The following is a 13,309-nucleotide window of genomic DNA, read 5'->3' as shown; positions in this document are numbered from 1 at the left end:
ATGACGTCCTCTTCTCCCGTCCTGTAATGGCTGCGGCGCAAGCGCACTGCTCTGCCCTGTTGAGGGCAGAGCAGAGTCCTGCAGTGCGCAGGCGTCAGGAGAGGTCCGGCGCCTGCGCACTGCAGAATTCTACTCTGCCCTCAACAGGGCAGAGCAATGCGCCTGCGCTGGAGCCATTACAGGACGGGAGAAGAGGACGTTATCGCATGAAGAAGGGAGGCGTCGGACCGCAACGCCCACCGGACCGCCCACCCCGGTGAGTATAATATAACGTGTTTTTCTTCTCTTTCAGGTTACATCGGAGGCTTATCTACAGCAGACAGAATGCTGAAGATAAGTCCCCCGATGTCTATGGCGGCAACTGCAAGCCGAAAAAAAGGGTGACAGATTCCCTTTCAGACTAGTGGATTAATAGATAGGTGTCTAATTGACACCTTTCCATTATTAACCAGGCTTGATGTCACCTTACAATAGCAAGGTGACATTAACCCCTTATTACCCCATATGCCACCACTACAGAGCAATGGGAAGAGAGCGGGTAAGTGCCAGAATTGGCGCATCTTATAGATGTGGCTTTTCTGGGATGGCTGGGGGCAGATTTTTTTAGCCAGGGGGGCCCAAAAACAATGGTCTCTAGGCCAATAATTTCTGCCCTCAGTCACTGGCTTGCCCTCTCTGGCGGAGAAAATTGTGCGTGAGACCACGCCAGTTTTTTCCGTGAATAAATCCTTTAACACATACACTACTAACATTATTAGTGAGGGACATATATAAATCTAACGGATATGCAATGGTTTACTGTATGTGAACCATGTCTCATATCCTGTCGGGTTCGGTAATGATTTTACAGAAGCCGACAATTGAATTATCGGCTATTCTGCCATCTACTTCTGTATGAAACATAAATATATATATATATATATATATATATATATATATATATATATGTGTCTCACTAACATATATATATATATATATCAGGGGCGGACACTTGACAGCTTGGGGCCCCTGTGTAAGAAATGTGTCTGGGCCCCCTACCTTTTATGGCGACAAAGACAAAGCTATATATATATAGCTGTAGTAACCACTGTGTCCGCTAGGGGGCGCTGTGTGGAGGTTCCAGGAAAAAGGATGAATTTCAGAATATTGAATGGCCGTTAGGTATCTCAAAGTGGGTGACTTTGAGATGGGGACTTGTGTGTGTGATCAGCAATGTCTTTGCTGAGATGCTGATTTAATATGAAATAGGGAGAAGTCTCCAGGTAACTAGAGAGTTGGTGGGGCCTGGTTACCTACAAATCAACTCAGGGGTGTGTCTGAAAACGCCTGTAGTAAAAGGCTATGTGAGTGTGTGAAGGACCTGTGATGAGGTCATAGTCACGTGACCCGGTGGGCGTGGCTATAGACCATATAATGTGGCCAGGGTAGGTCACATGTGGTGAATGCAGGGACCTGGTTGGTCCAGAGCGGCAGGTCCCGTGCGCAGGATTGTCTCCTGGTCAACAGCCTGTGTGTGGCTGTGTGTAACGGCTCCCAGAGCCTGAAAGTTCCCCGGAGGGATATGGACGTCTGCAGCATGAGTGATGGAACCATGCTGTTGCATATTGCTGCTGTAGGTTTATGAAGGATGAATAAACCTCATGGACTATGTTTTGGTTGATGAAAACCTGTGCTGGATCTGGTTTTTGTTCGCTGCCTAGCGAGAATCCCCTACTTAAATGACAGCGCTGCCTCACATTATATATATTGTATATATACAGTTGTGGCCAAAAGTATTGACACCCCTGCAATTCTGTCAGATAATACTGAAAATGATTGCAAACACAAATTCTTTGGTATTATTATCTTCATTTAATTTGTCTTAAATTAAAAAAAAACAAAAAGAATTGTCCTAAAGCCAAATTGGATATAATTCCACACCAAACATAAAAAAGAGGGTGGACAAAAGTATTGGCACTGTTTGAAAAATCATGTGATGCTTCTCTAATTTGTGTAATTAACAGCACCTGTAACTTACCTGTGGCACCTAACAGGTGTTGGCAATAACTAAATCACACTTGCAGCCAGTTGACATGGATTAAAGTTGACTCAACCTCTGTCCTGTGTCCTTGTGTGTACCACATTGAGCATGGAGAAAAGAAAGAAGACCAAAGAACTGTCTGAGGACTTGGGAAACCAAATTGTGAGGAAGCATGAGCAATCTCAAGGCTACAAGTCCATCTCCAAAGACCTGAATGTTCCTGTGTCTACCGTGCGCAGTGTCATCAAGAAGTTTAAAGCCCATGGCACTGTGGCTAACCTCCCTAGATGTGGACGGAAAAGAAAAATTGACAAGAGATTTCAACGCAAGATTGTGCGGATGTTGGATAAAGAACCTCGACTAACATCCAAACAAGTTCAAGCTGCCCTGCAGTCCGAGGGTACGACAGTGTCAACCCGTACTGTCCGTCGGTGTCTGAATGAAAAGGGACTGTATGGTAGGAGACCCAGGAAGACCCCACTTCTTACCCCGAGACATAAAAAAGCCAGGCTGGAGTTTGCCAAAACTTACCTGAAAAAGCCTAAAACGTTTTGGAAGAATGTTCTCTGGTCAGATGAGACAAAAGTAGAGCTTTTTGGGCAAAGGCATCAACATAGAGTTTACAGGAGAAAAAAAGAGGCATTCAAAGAAAACAACACGGTCCCTACAGTCAAACATGGCGGAGGTTCCCTGATGTTTTGGGGTTGCTTTGCTGTCTCTGGCGCTGGACTGCTTGACCGTGTGCATGGCATTATGAAGTCAGAAGACTACCAACAAATTTTGCAGCATAATGTAGGGCCCAGTGTGAGAAAGCTGGGTCTCCCTCAGAGGTCACGGGTCTTCCAGCAGGACAATGACCCAAAGCACACTTCAAAAAGCACTAGAAAATGGTTTGAGAGAAAGCACTGGAGACTTCTAAGGTGGCCAGCAATGAGTCCAGACCTGAATCCCATAGAACACCTGTGGAGAGATCTAAAAATGGCAGTTTGGAGAAGGCACCCTTCAAATATCAGGGACCTGGAGCAGTTTGCCAAAGAAGAATGGTCTAAAATTCCAGCAGAACATTGTAAGAAACTCATTGATGGTTACCGGAAGTGGTTGGTCGCAGTTATTTTGGCTAAAGGTTGTGCAACCAAGTATTAGGCTGAGGGTGCCAATACTTTTGTGTGGCCCATTTTTGGAGTTTTGTGTGAAATGATCAATGTTTTGCTATTTACTTCAGTCTCTTTTGTGTTTTTTCATTTAAGACAAATTAAATGAAGATAATAATACCAAAGAATTTGTGTTTGCAATCATTTTCAGGAAGAAACAGTATTATCTGACAGAATTGCAGGGGTGTCAATACTTTTGGCCACAACTGTGTATATATATATATATATATATATATATATATATATATATATATATATATATTGCGCCACACCCATACATGTATATTTTACATAGTCTCCTTTATTTTGTATATTGCTGTCCCTTATTATGCAGTGCCCTCTCTTGCTATGTACAGCACCGTTCCCTACATATTGGATTATATAGAGCCCTGTTTTTTAATACATACCGTCCTGTCTTGTTAGCTGTATAATGCAATGATGGCTAGGAAAGCTTCCTTTCTAATTGAGGAGATGATGGACTGGTCGTCTGGTTACCGGCTCCCCCATCAGCAGTCATTTTATATCTAAAAAGAGAGGGGACTTTGTAATAAAAGAGGGCACTGTTAATAACAAAATTAAAAAGAATAAACTATGTAAGAGACAGCACTATATATAACAGCAGAGGAAGCTATATAATAAGGGAGGGCCCCATATATAACTAGAGAGGGTGGTAGGTAATAAGGGACGGTGTTATACATAATAAAAGAGGAAACTATGTAACCAAGGATGGTGTTATACAGAATTAGTGAGTACACTATATACTAAGGGACTCTTATACATAATAATAAGTACGTACACTATATGCTAAGGGACTGTGTTAGACATAATAAGTGAGTACACTATATACTAAGGGACTGTGTTAGACATAATAAGCGATAATAATGTCTTCCTCCACCTCCCCCTGTTCCTAAGTCCATTATAAGTCCCCCTTCCTCCCATCCCAATCCCCTACACCCCTCATTGTCCTCTTCTCCCCGCATCCCATTATTGTCCTCTCCCCCACCCCATCATTGCCCTCTTTCCCAACTATATCATTGCCTTCTCCCCCACCACTATCATTACTTTCTCCCTTGCCAACCCATCATTGTCTTTTCCACTACCACCATCATTGCCTTCTCCCCCACCCCATCATTGCCCTTTCCACCACTTCCTCTTCCCCCGCCATCCCCATCATGGCCTTCTCCCCATCACCTCCATCAAGGCCTTCTCCCCATCACCTCCATCATGGCCTCCCCATCACCCCATCATGACCTCCCCCATCACCCCATCATGGCTTCCCCATCACCCCATCATGGCCTTCTCCCCATCACCCCATCATGGCCTTCTCCACCTACACACACATCGATCCACACACACATACATCCACTCCACACACATACTACATACTAAATCATTGCCTTCTCCCATCACTCCCCATCACACTACATACATACACACACATACAGTCACATGCACACACACACACACAGCAGCAGTGACAGGCAGCACAGGACCTCACATGATGTCAGCTCCGCAGCATCACCACCTCTGCCCTACGGCTGCTTCCTATGTCTCTGGCACAGCAGCCGTGCCGCTGAATGATGACGTCATTCAGCGGCGCTGCTCTCTTTGTCAGAGAGACACAGGAAGTGCTAGCGCCGGCCAGGAAGGATTCTTGCAGCTCCGCTCCTGCTGTTTTCTCTTGCAGGCAGCGGAGCTGTTGGGACCTCTCCCTGCCCGCCACTACACATGAGGGCAATCTGGCCAGGGGGCCCCCGGAGCCTCGGGCCCGGAGAAACCGGCCAGATTGCCCTCATCATTAGCCGCCCTGCAGGGGCCCCCTGGAGCCTCTGGGCCCCGGTGCAATGCACCGGTTGAAACGGCGGTATGTCCGCCAATGATATATATATTGTAGGGATTCACTGTGGTAGGTAATGGCAGGGCTGCAGTAACGAGGCAACACACAGGCTTAAAGTCCAATTTAAGTGGTTTAATGTCACTTTGCAGACAGCAGGTTAACAGAAAATAAGGGAAAAACATAAATGCACTCCAGCTTGGAGAACCACTAGTCCCAGACTCACCCCTTGCATGGGACTGGCTTAACTAAGTGGCAGCCAGGTCCTGCAGCATCCACCAGGTGCCATTCCCAGGGTTGTTTGGAATCTTGTTGCTATAGTTCTGCAGCACGTGCAGTCCAGCAAACAGATTTAGGCTAACTCCAGCCAAGTTCCTGTATCTTCCACACACACCATGTGTCAAATACCAACCTCCATTACATAGCCCATAACCCCTCCCACCGGTGAGGTAGACATCACATGGGCTGATCACGTGACCATGACATCATCGCAGGTCCTGTCTGAGGGAAAAACCCGGCCAAACATTAATCTGCTGGGAGAAATGTATCTCCCATCCAGTAAACCACCCTTTACTGTACCACAAACCTCCCTCCTATGTTCAACCCTAGAGGGGTGGACACATGACATACAGGGCATCTGCATTCCCCTGTAGTCTGCCTGCCCGATGTTCTGAAAATGTAAAATTTTGCAGTAACAGGAACCACCTGGTGACTCGGACATTTCTCTAGCTTGACTCATCCACTTAAGAGGGGAATGATCTGTCACCAACCGAAATGTTCTCCCCAGCAAATAGTAGCGCAATGACTCCAGTGCCCACTTGATGGCCAGGCACTCTCTCCACAATACTGTACCTGGTTTCAGCTGGGGTAAGCTTCCGGCTTAGGAAACTAACGGGATGCTCTTCCCCGTTAACCTCCTGAGACAGCACGGCACCGAGCCCTATCTCAGAGGCATCAGTCTGCACAACGAACTCTCTTTTGAAATTTGGAGTGATCAGGACTGGTGTACCACACAGTACCTCTTTTAACTTTGTAAAGGCCCCCTCTAACTGATCATTCCAGTGGACCATCACAGATTTCCTTCCTTTTAAGCAGTCTGTTAAAGGCGCAGACAGGGTTGCAAAGTTGGGAATGAACCGCCTGTAATATCCCACCAAACCTAAAAAGGCTTTTAACTTTTTTGTTGTGAGAGGACGGGGCCAGTTCTGAATTGTCTCCACTTTGTTTACTTGAGGCTTGAGAACTCCTCTCCCAATGACGTAACCCAAGTACCGAGCTTCCTCCAACTCTATGGAACACTTCTTTGGGTGGCAGTTAGAATTGCTTGTCGCAGGGAGTCTATCACTGCTTGTACTTTTGCTAAGTGACTTTCCCACACAATAATATCGTCTAGATAGGCTGAGGCATAGCGGCGATGGGGATGGAGAACAATATCCATTAATCACTGGAATGTTGCTGGTGCGCCATGCATCCCAAAGGGTAACACCTTATACTGGAACAGCCCCTCGGGCGTTACAAAAGCCGATTTTTCCATCGCCGCCTCTGTTAGGGGTACCTGCCAATAACCTTTTGTGAGGTCCAGAGTTGTAAAATACCGTTCCTGCCCAAATCGCTCTATCAGCTCGTCAACGTGGGGCATGGGGTAGGCGTCAAACTTTGAACTGTCATTAAGCTTTCTAAAATCATTACAGAATCTTAGAGACCCATCAGGCTTGGGTATTAGGACTAATGGGCTGGCCCACTCACTTTGGGACTCTTCTATGACTCCTAACTGTGGCATAGTTTTCACCTCTTCCAAGATGGCTTGTCGCCGGGCCTCAGGCACCCGATATGGCTTTAGTCAGACTTTGGCCTGTGGCTCCGTGACAATGTCATGTTGGATTAGGGAGGTGCGTCCGGGGAGCTCCGAAAAAACATCTGTATTTCGGCTAATGAACTCCCGGACTTCCTGAACCTGTCTAGGAGACAAAGTATCTGCAATTTTGACTGCGGGTTGGGCTTCTCCTGCCTCGCCCCGAGGTGATGGAGCCTTCTCCATCTGAAACGCAGGCAGCGAACTATCCCCACCAAGGTTTTCTCTATCTTTCCATGGTTTAAGCAAATTAACATCGTAAACCTGTTCTGGCTTTCTCTGTCCTGGCTGGTGTACCTTGTAGTCTACTGGCCCCACCTTTTCCATGATCTCGTAGGGTCCCTGCCACCTTGCAAGGATATTGCTATCTACGGTAGGTACGAGTGTCAACACCCGATCCCCAGGGCTAAAGTTTCTTACCCGAGCCTCCCGGTTATAGACCCGACTCTGTGACTGTTGTGCTGCCTCCATATGTTCACGGACTAAGGGTAGGACTGTTATGGGGAAGGTGACTTGACGGACAGACGTGACTGGCAGTAGGAGGGGATGATTTGTACACCAGAGACGGAGACTGACAGGATAGAAGGGTGACAGCTAGGAAAGGCAGGATAGGAGGGTGTAGTACTGAGAAGTGACCACAAGATGGCAGGGGAGAGTAGTGCAGGTTTATACATCAGCTTATGGCTCAGGATATGCTTAGTCATGGGGGGTGGGAAGATAGGAGCCCAGGAGGGGAATTCCCCTGTGAGAGAGGGGATAAGTAGAAGTAGGCGGTGCTTGAGAGGAGTTTAGTCCCGGGAGGAGCTCAGAAGAAGACAGAGAAGAGCGCTGCCAGGGGACGTACAGAGAAGAGACAGCCAGGGGGGTAGTCCTGACCCGACGGACCGCAGGACAGGCGAGGTGACGTACCGCAGGACAAATGAGGGCCCGGGGGGTACTGACTGGACGATGACCTCGGACAGGTGAAGCGCTGGGGGTAGATTGGTCTAGGACAGCCCCCAGTTAAAGATCCGCGAGGTGCGTTACTGTGACTGGAACGAAGGTGCCGGTACCCGGGCCTGGAGACAGTGTGAAGAAGCTGCGGTGCGTGCTTGGTGGTCGTCAGGAGGACGACGAATAAATCAGGAACTGTTACACGTGAAATCTGTCTCCGCCTCGTCCTTTGAGTCGCCTGGTGTCTGCGGCGTCCGAACAGGGTAAGCAGTGGTCCACCCCCCAATCCCGGCCCCCTATCACACTCTCCATTCTTTCTTGCATTTTTGCAACATGTTCTATCACGCTTTTGTGGGGAGTAGGTTGGTTCTCCCAGGCCTCTTTGGCTATATCGAGTAAGCCCCGTGGATGTCTGCCGTACAATACTTCATGCCTGATGCCTTCATGCCTGAGGCACCTCCCGCACTGCAAACAACAAATATGGCAATTAGAGATCCCAGTCCTTCCCGTCTTTGTTAACTGCCTTTTTTAACATGCTTTTCAGTGTCTTATTGAACCTTTCTACCAGACCGTCTGTTTGGGGATGATAGACTGATGTGCGCAACTGCTTAACATTTAGTAAACAGCAGAGTCCCTTCATAATTTTTGACATAAAGGGGGTTCCCTGGTCTGTTAAAATCTCTTGAGGGACTCCCACCCGCGAAGACATACCAATGAGTTCCTTTGCTATAAGCTTAGCTGATGTGTGGCACAGAGGAATGGCCTCAGGATATCGGGTAGCATAATCTAGAACTACCAGGATGTGTTGGTGTCCCCTTGCTGACGTATTGAGAGGCCACAGCAGATCCATTGCCACTCTCTCAAAGGGTACCTCTATAATTGGCAAAGGCACCAAAGGACTCCGAAAGTGAGGCTGGGGACTGGTTACCTGGCACACTGGACAGGAACTACAGTACCGTTTAACTTATTCATGGACCCCTAGCCAGTAGAACCGCTGCAGAATTCGGTCTAGGGTTTTCTTTTGGCCAAAATGCCCACCAAGTACATGCGCTAAGTCCATTACCAGCCTACGATATGTCTGAGGTACGAGTAACTGTTCTACCAGTTCCCCACGTATTTTCTCCACTCGGTACAACAAATCTTGGTGTAGCACAAAGCGTGGCAGCACTGTAGCTGCCCCAGGTTGTTGGGGTTCCCCATTGACAAACAGTACATTTTCTCTGGCCCGGGCCAAAGTAGGGTCTCAGAGTTGCACCATACCAAAATTGTCACCTGACACATTCAAGTCTGACAACTCGGATCCCGGCGGCAAGTCTTCCACCTCTCCAGCCAATACTTCTATGGAAGAACTCTTCCCCCTCATCCACCGAAGGGAAGGTTACCCCTACCGCCAGCACTTTTTCCTCCGGGCCACCAGGTTCATGCCCTACTTCTGGAGAATGTAACCTGGTTGCCTCTGGTGTTGGCAGTTGCTCCGTGGGTGAGACAACAGATGGCCATAGCATAGAAAATTGTTAGGCGTCGGGTTCCTGCAGCTGCACAGTGGGAATCCAGAGCCTTGCATCTAGTGGTCTCCCATTCTCCACCGACCGCTCAGGAGCCTGCACAGCAATCTCAGCGTCCCAGAAGCTCTGCTCAGACCAGCTCCGAAGGACTGGCTGTTGCTGCCACCTCTGGGTCAGCAATAGCAGCGCAGGCTGTCCTACAGCAAGCCACTCCAGAGGCTAAGTCCTCTAGTCCCGCTACTTGGCATGCTCACGAGATGATCTCCCATTGGAGATCGGAGTCACGTGCTCAGGTCCTTCTCCTGATCTGATTGGTCCATCTCAGAGACCTGGAAGGTCCCAGAAGCGCACGGCTATAAAAGGCCCGCATGGCTGCTCGGCCATGCGCTAGTATAGACTCTTCTTGCTAGTTGTGTGAATGGTGATGGGTGTATGATTTTGGTGACTGACTTATTAAGATTCCCCTCCCTCTGATATTATGCATGTGGATAGGGAACCATAGAAAGAGTCAGCGCCAGTCAGTGGCAAACCTTAGGCCACTGTGCACACCGCACCTCTACACTAGCGTCCGGTGGTGTCACGTCTCTCACGGCACTATCGCATAGCGGCTGTGTCTGCCGCCGCGCTGCAATTAGCAGCACTTACAGGCACGCGCACGGTAGGTCTAGACGGACACCGTCCCGTCTTGGACCCTGTCCTGTGACCTGATACCGTGTGTGTAATTTCGCTGAGACCTGTGAGTCTAACAGGCTCAGTGTTTATGTTACAGCGCCTCTGTGAGTTAACAGAGTCCGCTCTGCGCACATCGGGTGACGTTGAACCCGTGCGCAGTATACCGCCATATAGCGCATCTGCCGTTGTCTAGCAGCGGTTTTAACACCTACTGCACGATGGACCCCGGGCGGCGAACGCACTTTCTATTATTTAATATTTAGTGCGTTCCGCCGTCCCTAACAGAAAATAAAGGAAAGTCTCTTCCAATTATCACCTCATAATGCAAATTAGTCACAACCCCCACCTCGTGGCACCGCCTCCCCGCTGGCGTGCTGATCACCACAAGTGTGGTGGGATAGTCCCCATGTATACACAACACCCCAAGTTTCTGACCCGTATACTCGCTGGTTTGTATCCAGCTGGCTCGTACCAGGGTTACAAGACTCCCTGAGTCCAATAGGGCCACAGCCCGGGTGCCCACCACTTCAACCTGACACAAATGTTCCATATTGGGACATTTTGGGGTGCCCATTGCACACATCGGTTCGGCATAGTGAGACTGGCCGTACCCAAAGTTGGTGTCCATGGGCTCAGCCAGGTGGGGGCAATCAGCTCTCATATGCCCTGGTTCCTGGCGCTGCCAGCAGGTTATGGGGCTCCTTACTTCCCCAGATAAGTCCTGAGCGGCCTTCATGGGCTCAGCTCGCTGAAGCAGGGGTGGAGACGTAGGGAACCTTCTTGGTACCTTCCGGGAAGTCCCTCCCTGTAGCTCTTTGGTAGCCCCATACCTTTCTATGAGGTCTATCATTTGCATGGCATTAGTAGGGGATGACTATGCGGTCCAGCATGGCCGTGGGGGACAACAACTCAGGCTGTAACCACTTTCGTGACAGGTGCAATAGGTTGTAATACTGTGACCGACCCGGCTTAGAGGGGGAGTAAACTCCCACTGGTGTACCCGCTGGGCCCGAACTAACACATTTACCCCAAGACGTGCCTGTATCTCACCCTTGATGATCGAGTAGTCCGCCCTTTGCTCTGTGGGTAGGTCCTGATATGCTTTCAAAGGTCCTGGGGCCAGAAACGGAGCGATGATTTCTGCCCACTGGTCCCGGGGTAGCTTCTGTTAGGAACGGCAGAGCACACTAAATAAAAATAAATAATAAAGTGCGTTCGCTGCTCAGGGTCCACCGTGCAGTAGGTGTTACACCGCTGCTAGGTAATGACAGAGGAGCAATATGGCGGTATGATGCGCACGGGTTCAACTTCACCCGGAGTGCGCAGAGCGGGCTCTGTTCACACACAGAGGTGCCGCAACAAAAACATACAAAATGTTGAACCTGTTAGTGACACAGGCCTCAGGTAAATGCACACACGGTATCTGGTCACAGGAGCAGGACCCAAGACAAAGGAGCTGCGTCCTTCTAGACCTACCGTGTGTGCAGCATCGCTTCTGCGAGCGCCAAGAAGGGCTGCAACTGCTGCGCGGCGTAGGACACTGCCGCTCGACGACAAAGCCAGAAAGCAAGCACAATGTTGGACGCTAGCGGTGCGGTGTGCACTGTGACTTAAGGCTTGCCACTGACTGGCGCTGACTGCTAAACTAATTCCCTATCCACATGCATAATATCAATGTTATGCGGGGCTTAGGTAAAAGGAGACTGACAAACCCGGGCCCCTGCGGAGTCCCTCAAACTAGGGAAAACCCTGTCTGACCCTCAACCCAGGGTTTTTGCTAAAGGTGCAAATGCCTGAGCCTCCAGCCTCTCCTTATCTCCTGCTCAGCCCTAAGCTGAACCCTCCACCCTCCACCCAGTGAGTTGTAAAACCTCCAAAGCCCACACAGTAATGACAGACAGGGAGAACTCAAACCACACCGCGCCGCAACCACACAGGACAATACTAAAATGTGAACAGGGCAAAACAAAGCACAAATATAGGAAGGCGAAAAGGTAACAACGGATCATACGACACCAGATATGAATTTCTCTCTCCAACACCTCCTCTCCAGACCGGAACCACTTGGCACAAAACACAAGCTATAATCGGCGACGCCCACAGGCCAGCACGACTATTTAAAGACCATGGGCGTGACCAAACATCCCACCTGATTTCCAGCTAGATTAACCCCAGATAACCTGAGTAAAATCAAGCCGGCGCCACTGAGGCTATAGTGGACGGAGATGGAACTACCGCTGCCTGCCGGACTCTGTGGTGTGAACAGCGTCCGACATGACAGTACCCCGTCTTCTACGAGGGACCCCAGGGCCCTCAAGACTCATAGGACCCGGCTTGTCCGGATGGCGGCGGTGAAAGGAACTGACCAGCCGATCCGCATGTATGTCCGAGGCTGGTACCCAAGACCTCTCCTCCGGACCATACCCCCGCCAGTGCACCAAATACTGAAGAGTACGGCGCAGTACTCGAGAGTCCACCACCTTGGAGACTTCAAACTCTAAATTGCCATCCACCATGACTGGAGGTGGCATCGGCGTCATGTCCACAGAGCCTACCACCTTTTTCAATAAAGACCTGTGAAACACGTTGTGTATCTTGTATACCGCAGGAAGCTCCAACCGATAAGCGACCGGGTTAATGATGGCAGCAATCTTAAAAGGGCCAATAAATCTTGGACCCAATTTCAATGATGGAATTTTGAGTTTTATGTTTTTAGTAGCTAACCACACCCAATCACCCACACACAGGTCCGGACCTGGCACGCGTCTAGAGTCAGCCACACGTTTGTATCTTGCACTCATGCTCAGCAATCGCTGTTTCACACTCCTCCAGACCGATTATAGTTGAACTCCTAACCGGTCCTCCTCTGGGACGCCCCCAGAGCCCCCCTGACGCAAGGTACAAAATTGAGGATGGTGCCCATAAACACAAAAGAATGGAGACTCTCCCGATGATTCTTGGCGGTGATTATTTAATGCGAACTCGGCCAAGGGAAGGAACGTCGACCACTCCTCTTGGTTGTCAGACACAAAACATCGCAAATACTGCTCCAGATTTTGGTTCATGCGCTCAGTCTGACCATTTGACTGCGGATGAAACGCCGATGAATGAGACAACTTGATCCCCAATCGTGAGCAAAAAGCTTTCCAAAACTTCGCCACAAACTGGGTACCCCTATCAGACACTATGTCCGACGGAACTCCGTGCAGTCTGACCACCTCCTGCACAAAGACCTGAGCCAACGTCTTCGCGTTGGGCAAGGAAGGCAACGACACAAAATGCGCCATCTTCGAAAATCGATCAACCACCACCAGGATGACCGTGTTCCCCGCCGAGGCAGGC

The 13,309-nt window shown here is 49.4% G+C and overlaps 1 protein-coding gene across 3 annotated transcripts in view; it reads right to left on the bottom strand.

Moving 5' to 3' along the window:
* ANKRD13A (ankyrin repeat domain 13A) overlaps positions 1 to 13,309 on the bottom strand; it is an 82,678-nt gene that overhangs the window by 59,794 nt on the left and 9,575 nt on the right. For all 3 annotated transcript variants that reach the window (XM_073582644.1, XM_073582646.1, XM_073582647.1), the window contains exon 2: positions 3,579 to 3,695. The gene's annotated coding sequence lies outside the window, so the exon portion shown is untranslated. The remainder of the gene's footprint in view (positions 1 to 3,578; positions 3,696 to 13,309) is intronic.

Source organism: Dendrobates tinctorius, unplaced genomic scaffold (assembly GCF_039654945.1).
Source record: "Dendrobates tinctorius isolate UK_male_01 unplaced genomic scaffold, ASM3965494v1 ptg000073l, whole genome shotgun sequence".
Classification (NCBI taxonomy): Eukaryota; Metazoa; Chordata; class Amphibia; order Anura; family Dendrobatidae; genus Dendrobates; species Dendrobates tinctorius.
Note: the sequence above shows the minus strand (reverse complement) of the source record. Positions and strands in the feature narration are given on the sequence as shown.